At 37.7% G+C, this 14078-nt stretch overlaps 1 protein-coding gene across 3 annotated transcripts in view; it reads right to left on the bottom strand.

Annotated features, from left to right (window-relative positions):
- LOC117299988 (serine/threonine-protein kinase Nek10-like) overlaps positions 1-13800 on the bottom strand; it is a 46949-nt gene extending 33149 nt beyond the window's left edge. For 2 of the 3 annotated variants that reach the window (XM_033783625.1, XM_033783627.1), the window contains exon 1: positions 13582-13800. The gene's annotated coding sequence lies outside the window, so the exon portion shown is untranslated. Of the gene's footprint in view, positions 1-2551; positions 2609-13581 lie in introns of those variants that run through there. The other variant, XM_033783626.1, reaches the window with a different exon arrangement.
- Positions 13801-14078: the final 278 nt, after the last annotated feature.

Below are 14078 nucleotides of genomic sequence, written 5' to 3'. Positions count from 1 at the left end.
GCAAGCTTGATACTTCGTTCTTGGGAAAGGACACCAAGGCATTTCCTTTTTTGTAAAGGGCACCTCTGTGAGGAAATTGTAAATTTCGATTGGAAAGTTTCAAGGAGCACTCAAGCAATGAACAGGGGGCATGATGGATGTAGGCCTACAGTGTACTTGCCTCCGTTGCCTCTGTGAAGTATCAGGCCGTCAGCCAGCACAAACAGTTTGGATGTTTGAAATAACGGACTGCATAGATCTCCCCAGGATTTTTGTAATACTTTTGGGGATTCTGGTTGCAGATTTTGCCAAGTCTTTGCAAAGTTTGACATATTGAATTGAGATGAATTTGATGTTTTATTTTTTATTGTATATATGATGCTTCACTGCACAATCTGTGAGCTACATGTATGTTAACGATTATTGAAAAACAAATCATTAAAACAAAAAAGACACTTAGGCCTAAATGTTGAAAAACAAATCGGCCGAAAAGTTCCTGTTGCTGTGTCTTCGGTATGCTAGTTTGAATATTCACAGAATCCTAGAATGTATACTTTTTTATATGTTTGGTATGTGTTCAGGCAAGGGCATGAGTTCGGGGCAAGGGCATGAGTTCGTGGCAAGGGCATGAGTTCGGGGCAAGGATGCCATGTCCGAATGAATGGCTCAGGCAGCCAGTGACTATGGCCATACTGCCAGAAAGGCAACTTCTTAAACACCATAATTACAACCAACTACCATGGGCTCTATTTATTAGTCAACTTTGCAGACTGATTACAATGCAAGAGCCTTTGGATTCAATGCAAAAGATAGATAATCACCTGACATTTCAAAGCTAGCAGAATCCTTCTCCAAGGCTACATGTTGTCAAAATGAGAACACAAAACACAGAGTATGTAAACAGGTTCAAACTAAGTGTATAAAAAGGGGAGGGTTGACAATGGCGAGATCTATCATCACTGAGCACATAAAAGCTATCATGTACAGTATGCAGTATGGCATTCCCAGGGTAAAGACATCCAAAGTGATTTAACAACTCAAGAACTTTACAACCAGTGGAAAATTCCTCATTAAAATGTAGCTTTTTTGTTATTGCCATAGTAAGTACACATTCTTAGTACTATTAACTTTCGTCAAATTGACGATTATAAATTTTACTACTGTGTAATAGAAGACCATAAAATCTTTCTACAGTGCAAAATGGTGTAGGCTACACTCATGGAGGTAGGATCCATGCTTCACTACAGTAAAAGTCAGTTTAATTCCCCTTAAAAAGTTGACAAGGCCATTATTTGTACAGTTCTTAGGTAAATGGAACCATAATACATACCATCTACTTGTACCTTGAAAAGTTATGCATTAAGATTGTTGCCTAGATACTGTACACAAGTTGATCTATGCTGAAGGCAACCACAATTGCACATTGAATCTTTTTCTGAACGGTACACTGGTTAAAAACTCTGCGCTCAGTATGAACAAAACTGTTGAGTTTTGTGGTCTTAACAAAATGCAAAGTGTTTTTAAAACAAATGATTGTTGTAAAGGCCTACATTACAAACAACCACTCGTCAAACTACTTGCTCTATGTCTTTGGTCAAACCATCCAGGTCCATTTTTTCAACGACACAGGAAAAAACCGGGAAGAATAGCATTTTGAAGATTCCACAAATCATCATTGCTTATTTTGATTGAAGCAATTGAAACATGTAGAGCTGAGAGATTACATCTGTCCATAAAACCATGTAGAATGCCCAAGAATCTGGAATAAGTGGGTTTCCTTTCCTGCAGATCGCGGAAAGAAAGTCCGCTTTATCACACAGTATGAACAAAAGTTTAAAAACCTTCCATTTCATGCTTCCGTTTGCTTCGACTCATGCACACCAAGCTACGCGTCTTAAAGGCAGCGGACAATGTTTTTCAGCATAAAACCTTTGGTAACGAATAATGGGGGGAGGTTGAAACGGCTCCCTCTGAAGTAATGTAGTTTTCGAGAATGAAATAATTTTCCACAAATTTTATTTCGAGGCTGAACTCAAATTTAGAATTTGAGGTCTCGAAATCAAGCATCTGAAAGCACACAACTACGAGTGACAAGTGTTTTTTTTTCTTTCATTAATGTCTTGCAACTTCGACGAGCGATTCAGCTCAAATTTTCACAGGTTTGATTTTTTTTTGCATATGTTGATATACATCAACTGGGAAGACTAGTCTTTGAAAATTACCAATAGTGTCCAGTGTCTTAAAGCCTTGTTTCCGTTGGACTTTTTTGGTTGTTATTAAGTACCATGAATGGCAAAATTAAATCCAATGTCCCTGTCAACTTATCCGCGACCGTGATGTAAAACTAAAACTAACAGACCGAAAGAGAACAGCTCCGCGCTGTAAACCCTGCGACCGCACTTTAAAACATCAATTGAATATAAGTCCAGGTGGGAACGCACAATAGAATTACACCAAAGCCAGTCACGTTTGAAACTTTCCGCGTGGCAGCGGAAGAAAAAGTCCAATGGGAACAAGGATTAAATCTCGCTAGTATGTGTCAGAAATTTACAGGCAGAAGATAAGAACTTACCACTGAACTACATGTATAAAACATGCCATCACAGTATAATCCAACATTGATTGGTTTAGACACCAGCCACACACTATCTAATGATCAACAGCTCTCCTAATGTTCCACAGGTAGAAACTCAGTGCTCCACAACATCAGAATAGAGGGATGGTAATAACTAATGTAACCATGACTTGTTGACAACTAAAAAATGGTGCTACTCTTCTTCCCCTATTCCAACATGCCTACTTGACGCCCCTCTCTCATCACAAAAATTACTCAACTACCAAGAAACCCCACTAAGAGCCACCCCTGACAAGAAACCCAAAACACCCATTGAGAGTCAGTGAAGTGACTGGTTGTAATGAGGCTGTGGTGACACCACCGTAGACCCTGATCACTGGGTGACTGTCCCATGAACAGGGAGGGAACAAAAGTCGCCCAACAATGAGGGCTGCTGAATTACCCTCCTATGGTATCAATGCACCCAAATGGATCGAACAACAGGTTAGGGTTTTTCAGAGTAGCTGATCCTGCAAACTGTGTACAAATTCTTCATTCATTGTATGCTAGTCAATAAAAGAGACTATGGGTGAATGGTAGCTTCATGTAAACCCCCCCCCCCCTCACTTTCTTCCACCCTATGTGCTTTTTGGCACGTCCTCCACACCTTGGGCACAATGTGCATCTTTCCTTTTCTTAAAAGAAATTGTAAACAAGGATGAATGACTTGGGTGGTAGTGACGTATGTACGACATACTGTACTTATACCATAGAGCAAGTAAACATGCCTTTGAGAGCAAGTAAACACCTTGTTCAAAAAGGAATGTGCAAAAAAATAATAATAATTCACTTCACAGTTGGGTTAATTTGAATCAAGATTAATTCGAGCGTGAAACACTACAGCGGGGAAAAGTTCAACATCTGAATGGGAACATTAATACTAATAATAATACAGCGCACTACAAAGAACATTATCTAGAGTTATAATGATGCAACATAAGTAGGTTCGGTTTCGTAGAATTTCCTTTCTCCATGGTAGAATGTACTTCGCAAAAACAACAAACAATACCACTAGAGATTTGTGAAATTCTCAGCCGAGTCAAAAACATCTATATCTAATTACTAATTGCAGGGGCACCAAAAATGCACTGGACCAGTTATTTTACAATTTGGCCACAACCTCAAACCGTAGTGCAAAGAGTCAAACTTGTGTACACGTAAGACCAGCAACTGAAGATCATAACAACAGCTGAAGATCATAAAAGGTGGACTGTCCTCACGATCTTAGCAGGACCCAATTTCATGGCTCTACTTACCGCCGAATTCTGCGAGTGCGATCAGCATTTTCCGCTTACTGTGCAAGTGCCAAATTTATGCACTAACTGTGTACGCGATGAATGCCTAGTAACGTGGAGTAACACGAGCACAAGCCAAAATTCCCTGCTTACCCGTGACGCTTGGCCTATATAAGCGCAGAATTCTCTATTTCCGCAAGCACCGATTCATTGCTTTACAGTAAGCAGAGCCATGAAGTCGGGCCCTAGCCTGTACATGGCTCTAATTTTACACTGGACCGCAGACCTGGGCCAGTGGTTTCAGCACTGGGCCAGTAAACTCACGACTGGACTTTGCATACCTGTCCAAACCCGCATTGGACTTTTTCTTCCGCTGCCATGCAGAAAGTTACAGTGACTAGCTTTCAGCCTATTAGTTAACTATTATACTATAGTACATCACAGTTGCAGTAAGTTGAAAGGGAGGCATTTTACCATGCGTCCCCACTGATTTTAATTTTGTCATTCTACAGGAAAGTCTTGGTATCAAAAAAGGAGCACAGCTTCAAAAACAAATCACGATGCGCTTTGAGATGCCCATACAGTGTAGATAAAGCATTATATGTGAATTGCAATTATTATTATTTTTAATATTGATTATCAGACTTGAGGTCTGAGAGTGTAGTTTTCAATAAACTGAAGCCCTGGATTGTTCGATAGTGTGAGGCTTTTCAGCAATGTGATTCCCTTATATACAGTTCAAAGAGAAATTAAAAAGTCTGTGAAGTGAAAGATCGCTGATGACTGAACTGACACTAGCACCTGTCACGATGGCTCAGCCTTGAACAAATTAGCCTTTTAAGCGAAAATAAATTATGCCTTTACAGAAGAATAATGCAATCATGATTGAAACCAGTAGGGGGTGGGGGTAGATGTAGATAATTGATTGATTTCTCAGAATATTGCTAGGTGTGAATACGATGGTAGTGTCTGATCACAGTGTACTTATTATTTTCACAACTTTTTGAAATATTTTGGGTTTAAATTCAGGGTTGGAATTTAAAATCATACAAATATTTAAAATCCGTTTCACAATTTGTCTCCCTACATGACAGTGAAACAAATATGAGACCTTCCTTTTCTCAGGCATGATATTTTGTCCTTGGAGAAAAGAAGGAAACATTTTTCGAGTACAAGGGCTGAATACACAAGGTGTAGGCTCTAAAATACTTTCCAGGCAAAATTAATAATAATTTTTCAGATTTTTCTGCAGGAAAATAAATCAGAAAACAGAATTAGGTTGGAAAATATCATGCCTGTTTTCTTTAGAATTGTTAGCTCCAGACACTATCCAAGTGAGAACAATTAACATCCATTTTGTTGGTTGCATGTTTTTTTTAAAACACTTTCCACTTATTTCAACACACAAAACAAGATTCGCCAAACAAGGTCCTATCCCACCCTGGTCTCCCACAACTGTTGTACTATGTTCAAATTTCACACGTAGGCATGTGCAACCGTGCATTTAAGCTTGTTAGATATGAATACGCACAAACTACTCCACTTATTCAATAAAAGGATATTGAGGAACACATGGCCTCCACTGGTTTACACCTTTTGTTGACGATCACCATGGCAACTTTTCAGGAACCGGCAAACTATTGAAAACCAGTTGAACCCAGTCTGAACAATCAAAATAAATGCCCATGACTGATTTGTTTTTGTGAATTCACTGAATTGTCCTTCCAGGTAAATCCTCAAACTTAGTCACCTACTAAAAAGTGTTGTTCAAAGACAAATGGATGTGTAAACTTTTGGTGAACTTTTTCTGTTTTCTTTGTCAGCGTTTGGTTTATGTTCCCGCTTGGTTTTCCGTTTAAAGTGAACTTTGGTTGAATTTGGGGTTACTCCCAGCGATGATAGCATAAGTTTTGTGGGGCCATTAAGAATAGTCAAAATTACAAATATCCGGATTTTTTTTTTTAAACTGTTGATGAGTTGGTCAAAAGAAATATTTAACTGAAAATCTAAACTAAATTTTTATCTAAAAACCACACATAGTAATATTACTAAATATAAAAGACCCAATTGGCCAAAATGGCAAGATTGAATCATTCCTGAATTATGTAAGCCAGGAAAAGCCATTGGAAACAAGTTAAACCCTAAAACACAACGTTTGTTTTTTCATTACCTAAACATATCACAATGTCAGGTTTCCTTTTCCCCCCAAAATGAGTTGAACCATAATGTTGGTTTTTCTTTTCCCCAAAAAACAAGTTAAACCATAAAACACAATGCCTATTTTTTCTTCCCCCCATAAATCACATATTTGTACAATAAAAAACACTGTCCGCTTTTCCTTATCCCCCCCCCCAAACAAGTTAAACCATATATCACAATATCTGTTTTTCCCTTCCCGCAAAAACAAAATAAGAGGAACCATAAAACACAATGTTCATTTTTTTTCATCACAGCACTCACTATAAATAATAACGGCCAACCCCCAAGATTGATAGCTGGTGATAATATCAGCACATTCCAAGATCTCTATTCAATGCCCCAACAGGGAGAAAGTGTGAAAATTCACCCTGGGACAACTACTGGCAATTAATCTGTATCTCCAAACACTGAGTCACTGTGTCTTCACCAGCTGACAACCAACATGCTCAGTTTGAATTACGACAAATTGAAAATTACTGATGATGGTACAGACAGTTTCCGTAATTTCTTTTTAAAAGGAAAAGTACTACAGGATTGAAGTCCTGATGCTTCACAGAGGCAACAAAGGCGATTGCCTCCAGCCTCCGTGCCCTCTGCTCTGGTCATTGCCTTGGTGCCCTTAAAATGCTCCAGTAGAAATTTTCTCAAAGGGTGCCCTTTACCAAGGAGAAAATGCCTTGGTGCCCCTGCACTTTCAAAAAAGAGGCATACACTACAGGCCAAGAATTGTAAATAAGTACATTATTTGCTATCTATTTAAATAAGCCATGTCAACAGCATATTTGAAGAAGAAATACAAAAGAGGACGACTTTAAAACTGCTAAAGAGTCGAATTTGATGATAACTGAAAACAAATGATTAGTGCCAACTATCTGGAAGCATGCTACATGTAGTTCTTGAGTTTACAACAGCTCCAAACCTTCAGAGAAATCTTCCCATAAACCAGAAATGCAGTCAAAGTCGAGAAAATAGCAGAACCCACAAATCACTGAATATACAAAAAATATAATTTAAATGTGGACACCCACATGTGTAATTAAAAGATCATGTGGTATTTTGGTAATTACCCCCAAAGAAACTTTAGTCATTTTAGTTAAATGCCGAATTGTAAGCATTTCAGTCAAAATCTGTGCACTTGTGTTTGAAACAATGCTTTTGATGTCTTTTTTTTTTACAACTTTGAGGATCATAAAGAATTTACTCTTAAAAAAACCTACAATGAATCATTCCTATAAACGAGAGATTTATAGATTGCGATTTAGAAGTCCTTTCTCCCATTGGATAGAATGAATAAATCAAGAGGAATGATGCACTGGTGAAGTAGGCACTATTTATTTTCATTTCCTGAAGATAGTAAAATGTCAACCACAGAGAGTGAGAGAAGAAACGTGGTGATTGATTATTTGTTCAAAACACTGCACTGACTGAACATAAAGTACAATACAGGTGTCCGCTAGTGTTAAGTGTCCACCTTTCTCACAACTGTATCCAGTGACAATTGAAAATAACGGAACTGGTTTGCGGTAGCTATGGGCAGTTTCTCCTTAAGGGTGGTTCTGAGAAGAGCCATGGGTGAGATACTGAACAATCTGCTCTGTCTTCAGATGGTCTTCAGGGGTCGATTTCATAAAGAATTAGGAGATATATGAAACGTGTGGTTAGTCCTAAGTAAGAACGGGTAACTCGCACTAACTCAAGATAAGACTAAATCCACCCCCAGGAGAGATAATAATTTAGCTCCACAAAGGATTTTAGCTTATACGTAGGATTTGGTACAATGTAAAAGGGTGTCCAAAAGACACCCAGACACTCATCTTGCTAACACTACGTAATGGCTCAATGTTTCTGTACCTCATCATTAACTGAAGAAGGCAGTAGAAAAGCATATTTGGTTTGCGGTAACACCATGTGTGTACCGTTACTACTGCAAACCAATAATGGTACCTCACCATGCCATGCCTCAAATCCTATAAAAACTCAAGCAGTTAATTCAGTATACCAAAAAGTGCTCGTCTGGTATACACATTTTTTAGAGATTGGGACTTAAAATTGACTAAATGCTTTTACTGGTGAAATTGTATATTTTTGAACTTGACCTCTGTCTATTCACAATGTAAACAGGCATTCACAGTGTGAACATGACCTTAGGGAGTAAATGGCAAAGGTCAACGATAACATCATACAGCATACTAAACCACATTGCTCTTGATTTACATGACAAAATATTATTAATTTTTTTTTTTTAGAACTGACACTCTACGTTTTTAGATCAGCTTCGGGAAAAATAAAACCCTAAAATTTTAGGAACTAATAATTAAAAGTATATTTTCTGATCTAACATGATTAAATCAAGCAATGTTGCATAGGGAGCAAAACATCAGCAAATAGACATGTTTTGAACAAATTGTGAACTGGTTGTCCCCCAACAAAGATATTGACAAAATAGGGATAGCTCAGTTGGTAGAAGGGCAACTCATAAAAAATCTGAAGGTAATTGGTTTGAGTCCTACTCTACTCAATTTTTATTAGTCCGACCCCAAATCATGAATAAAATTGACTTAGCTAATGATGATTTATTGGGGGGTAAGCACTAGCAACTGAGACAATTTGTGTAGCATTTTTTCCACACAGCTCAAGGCAAATCGTCCACCTACATTCCACCAGGACACCGGTTCCCTGTAACCCAGTAGTGTCACCCTTGGGTGGTTACCACTTAATGATCTCATTCAGGGCAGGAGTAGGTTGGCTTTTTGAACTCCACTCAACTCTGCAATACCGAGTCCCTGGGTTTTTCTGACACTCTACGTTTTTAGATCAGCTTCGGGAAAAAGAAAACCCTAAAATTTTAGGAACTAATAATTAAAAGTATATTTTCTGATCTAACATGATTCAATCAAGCAATGTTGCATAGGGAGCAAAACATCAGCAAATAGACATGTTTTGAACAAATTGTGAACTGGTTGTCCCCCAACAAAGATATTGACAAAATAGGGATAGCTCAGTTGGTAGAAGGGCAAGTCATAAAAAATCTGAAGGCAATTGGTTTGAGTCCTACTCTACTCAATTTTTATTAGTCCGACCCCAAATCATGAATAAAATTGACTTAGCTAATGATGATTTATTGGGGGGTAAGCACTAGCAACTGAGACAATTTGTGTAGCATTTTTTCCACACAGCTCAAGGCAAATCATCCACCTACATTCCACCAGGACACCGGTTCCCTGTAACCCAGTAGTGTCACCCTTGGGTGGTTACCACTTAATGATCTCATTCAGGGCAGGAGTAGGTTGGCTTTTTGAACTCCACTCAACTCTGCAATACCGAGTCCCTGGGTTTTTCTGGGTTTTTATAAAAATCACAATTGAGACCACTAGTGTGGGGTTGTTGTTTTATTCGCAGTAGGAGGTATGATTTATAAAAACCACAAACTTTATGATAAATGGGCTGGCTGTGTGGAAAGTGTCTACTGTACAAAGGATAGGGAACTGGGCAAAATAATGGGCAGTCTATTATCCGTTATGGGGATGGTGATAGACTGGGTTCACAGTTCACATTTTAACTTTCTTACAAAAAACAGCGGATGGGCAACATTTATTTTAATTTTTGTTTAAGGGTTGGTCAGGACCCAACCCCAAAGTCATTCTGTGACTCTAGAATGGTAGAATGGAATATATTAGCTTGTTGGTTTTTAAAATGATATTTAATTAAACATGTTGGTATAGGGGATTGCCTTTATGTACACAAAGCCAACATTCATTTTTTTCTACCAGGTATAGACCAATCCCTACAGTTTGAATTATACACACAGTACATATTCTTTAGAAGTGGATCTTTCAATAGCACAGACACTTGTTTCTTTACTTTAAAAGAAGTTTGCAATATGTAGTGAACACAATTCAATTCACAACTGTAACTAAGATTTTGACAGGAAGTCTACAAAACAGAATAATAAGAGCTGAACATCTTTTTGACATTGACAAATTTCACTTGCTAAAAATGTTGAAAAAAAAATTAATCCACAAAAATACTGGTTCTTTTTAGAGGATAAAATACACTATTTCCATTTCACAGACCAGAGTATTATCAAAACACTCCCAAACATAAACAAAATAACACAACTCAATTTATCACCTGTACTCACAACAAACGCAACATTTATTGAACCTTTATTTCTACAGATTTGGATATTCACAAGTACATGTAGTTAGGGTTAATAAAAGCACTCGATCAATACGCCTCATGTTAAACTCCACAGTCCAGAACCGTAGAGTTTCAGCAATCACACAAACACTTCACATTACGAGTATACATTATCCAACCAAATCTGCAAAATTATACAACGGCAAACATCGCAATGTCCGTTTTAGAGTGACTCAACCACCTGTCTTTGTCAACCGGTGAAAATAAAAGTGGCGCAGTTTTAGTTTTTTATCTCAAGCAGTGGGTCCCGAACTTTGGACTTTACACTTTGCTATGCACACTGTTATTAAATTGGGCAAACAGGAGTTGAAGATCGTGGGGGAAAGAACCTAGACAGGGACACTGATAAATTGCGTTCGGTATCATGTAGATTAACGTCCATTTTGCAGGGCAATTTGGAAGGATCTCTCTACTGATGAGATAACAATTGTTATCCACTTTGTTTGTTAATTGTTAAAGCATGGTAATCTGATGAGGTATGAGCTTAGAAAACCCACAAGATTTATGTTATCGTTGCAGGAAGTTATCAAACCGGATTTTAAATCACATAATTACTTTGTGTGATTTAATTGTTTTCAAACCAAAAATAATAATTGTAAGAGATGTATGTATTTGGTGAATTGCCAAAGGTTAGTTAGACTTAAACCGACAGCACCCAAAGCAATTGTCGTACCCTACACCGAGACTGAACCGCGATTAATAAAAGTGAACTTCTGCAAATGAAACAAATAAGAATATTTCAAATCATATTGTAAGTTGCAAAGTTCCAATACGAACTTTCATTTTGCAGGCGCAAGGACGGTGCTTTAAGCATCAGGCACGATTTTTTGATATTAAATATCCATTTGGAACAAATGAGATTTAAACAGTTCTTATTGAACTCTATATTTTGTTAGCTACCCACCAGCCCTCCCCAGAGCAGTCCAAACTTGCTGGACATTCCGAAACATTATAATTTATAATAATGATACAAATGTTCAATCTAAATCATTAAACGACAGGTGTCCCAAAGCTGCAATGCATCCATCCCACTCCAATTTCTAACGATTGCCCCAACCATATGACAGTATACAATAACCAGTATCAAATATTTACACTCATGCCTTTTTTGTTAACAAACCTTTAGGCCTTGTGCACTTTGTACTTTTAAAACATCCAACAAAACTACTGTTTGTTATGAATTAATTATCATATAACAGTCCCACTGAAAACCTTCCCTCAGGATGTACAGCCCAAGGATTAGCAATCCATTGGTCAATAACTACTGGCACTTTCACTCTTACAAAAGGGATACAAGAGAAGCACCAATGGTCAACATGGGTATTGATTCTACTTCTCAGGTTTTAAGCATTGGGTGGGTGCAATCAAGCGGACATTGGTGCCCTTGTAATTTAGTTAAAGCCCGGTTTATTCTACCTTTCTTCTCTACAGATCTAAACCCCTTTTCTTTTTACACTGATCTCTTTCTGATACTCGCTCGAGTCACTTTTTAAGCAGATTAATGACGTCAACAGATGATGTCTGATTCAATAAACAAAAGAGAACAATATGTTTTACGCTCAAGATGCCATGGGGTGCAGATGCACAAGAACAAATTGTGACCCCCAGTCATCAATTAACCCCAAAACAGAGTTCCAGACTGTGGACAGTGGATATAATAACAAGTTGTAACGTTGTCTTTTTTATGTCAGATCCCAAACTATCCTCTTTGATGTTATAGAAAAAGAATCTTTGCAAATTTGATTGGAATGCAGTGTTTATAATGTTCATTATGCAATAATGTCAAATAGATTTGCAACTTTTATGTTTTCTATGAAAACTTTTAGTAAGTTCACATTTTGTTCTGGCAAAAAGTTAACTGACTGCCACTTTATCTCCCTTGTGTAACAGAAAGGTTGAGAAAGGAACTGACACTTTGAACTACATGTACTACTTATGTACCACAAAGCGTTAAACATGAACAATTTGCCTTTTTGTGTTTATTGCATTTTACATTCATGCCTTTTGTAAATTCCTCCACAGGAATATTTTAAAGAGATAAATAGAGTCTTACATCCATTTTGTATTGTCAAATCCCTTTCAAACTGGCAGCCAACAGTCAGATGAATTTGTATTCCTTTTTACAAATGAAAGTAAAGCAGGGTCAGGGTGTCAACTGTCCAACATGTCTGGGCTTGAATTACACCAACTCCTCATATACACCAATGGCTCCAACCGTCCATGCTCCAATATTAACAGTGGAGCCATCAGTGTAACCTCAAGCATGGAGATAGAAATTTCTACGTCCATGCTACAACTATGTCTAATCAGAGCTTAAAATACCTACTTGATGGAGTCCAGACTTTTTTTAGCATTAGGATGTAACCACACAACACAACTGCAAACAAATCCGCTGTCTTTGTGTGTCTAGCGCTTTTTAAATTAATATTTTATTATAAACTTTTTTGTTTGTTTACAAACTTCATCCAGCCTAAACATTACAAATACAAGCACACAATACGGATCCCACAATATCCCCCCCCCCAATGCATGAGAAAATGGTTGCTGTGCATGTGAGCGTGAGACAAAGCCAAAATGCGTGAGTCTCACGCCTAATGCGTGAGACTCAATTCTAATGCATGAGACTTGGTAGGTCTGCAAACAGTTAATTTTATAACTTATAAAGACAGGATTTCAGTACATTTTCGGAACTATCGTGGACACATTGGATCATTTCTTGTGAAATTAAAGCCCTGCTTTTTTAATCTATCTTTAGATTAATACAAACAAAAAAGACAGCCACGTATTGACTATTTATTAACAAACTCGAACAGTATTTCAGCTTTAAAATCTAGTTTCAGTTGAATAACATTTGTTAAAATTGTATTGAATTTACTTTTTAAAAGGGGTGTTAAAAAATTTAATTGCGGCATTGCAACTTATAATTTGCACTCCAAATACATTCAGCAGGACTTATCTTGACATAATCGCTTTCTTATTTGAATTCAGAATAAAGCACTAAAGAACTAAAAGCAATGTGGTCAGAAGAATAAGTGTAAACTTTAAAACAAAAACAGGGCAAAAACAGTCACTCAAGTCTAAACAACAAAATGATTTGAGTCAATTTCATAGATTACACATGTAAACGTGTGTGATAAACTTCACAATTTCCATGAAGCCTGTATTTGTGGACAAACAACCCATGCAAATATAAGATAAGGAACACACCATTTTAGCACGACTACATGTACTTCTTTCATCGGCAAACAATTTTAGTTCCCCCGACGTCAACCAATTTTCTCGGGGTAAAAAAAACCGGTGTTCAGTGAGCCATGGAAGTGGCGTCCCTTGCAACGTATTCGTTTCTACACTCACCTTTCCTTCCAAATTTGAAGTCTTGTCTTTTCACGACCACTTTGCGGATCCTACAGCATGAAACTATCCTCAAAAAGCAATGTCAGCTATCAAAAATCCACCGAGATGAGAAGCCGGTGTACACCGGGAACTGACAATGTCATACAAAAAGACTTACTGCTTGTTGAATAAAGTAGAATCGATGAATTTGGCTTAAGAATTCCCCACCATCCGGATCCTTTTCAGATGCAAATTACACTTTTCTGCCAATGACAACCGTCTGGTTCACAAACCGCAACTCTACGCAGACAATAACGGCTTATGTCGAGTTAAATATCAGACTAAACTAAACATTGGCATTAACCAAACGACAGAGGGCCCACGTCAAATGTTGTGCGCGGCAGCTGCACCTTTTTAGCAGACGACAAATCATGTTCAGTGACCATTTTACACAAAAACACACAACAAAACAGCCAACGGGACATTAAAATATATATTTTTACACACAGTAGTTCATG

The sequence above is a fragment of the Asterias rubens genome, chromosome 15 (assembly GCF_902459465.1).
Source record: "Asterias rubens chromosome 15, eAstRub1.3, whole genome shotgun sequence".
In the NCBI taxonomy this organism is placed as follows: Eukaryota; Metazoa; Echinodermata; class Asteroidea; order Forcipulatida; family Asteriidae; genus Asterias; species Asterias rubens.
Note: the sequence above shows the minus strand (reverse complement) of the source record. Positions and strands in the feature narration are given on the sequence as shown.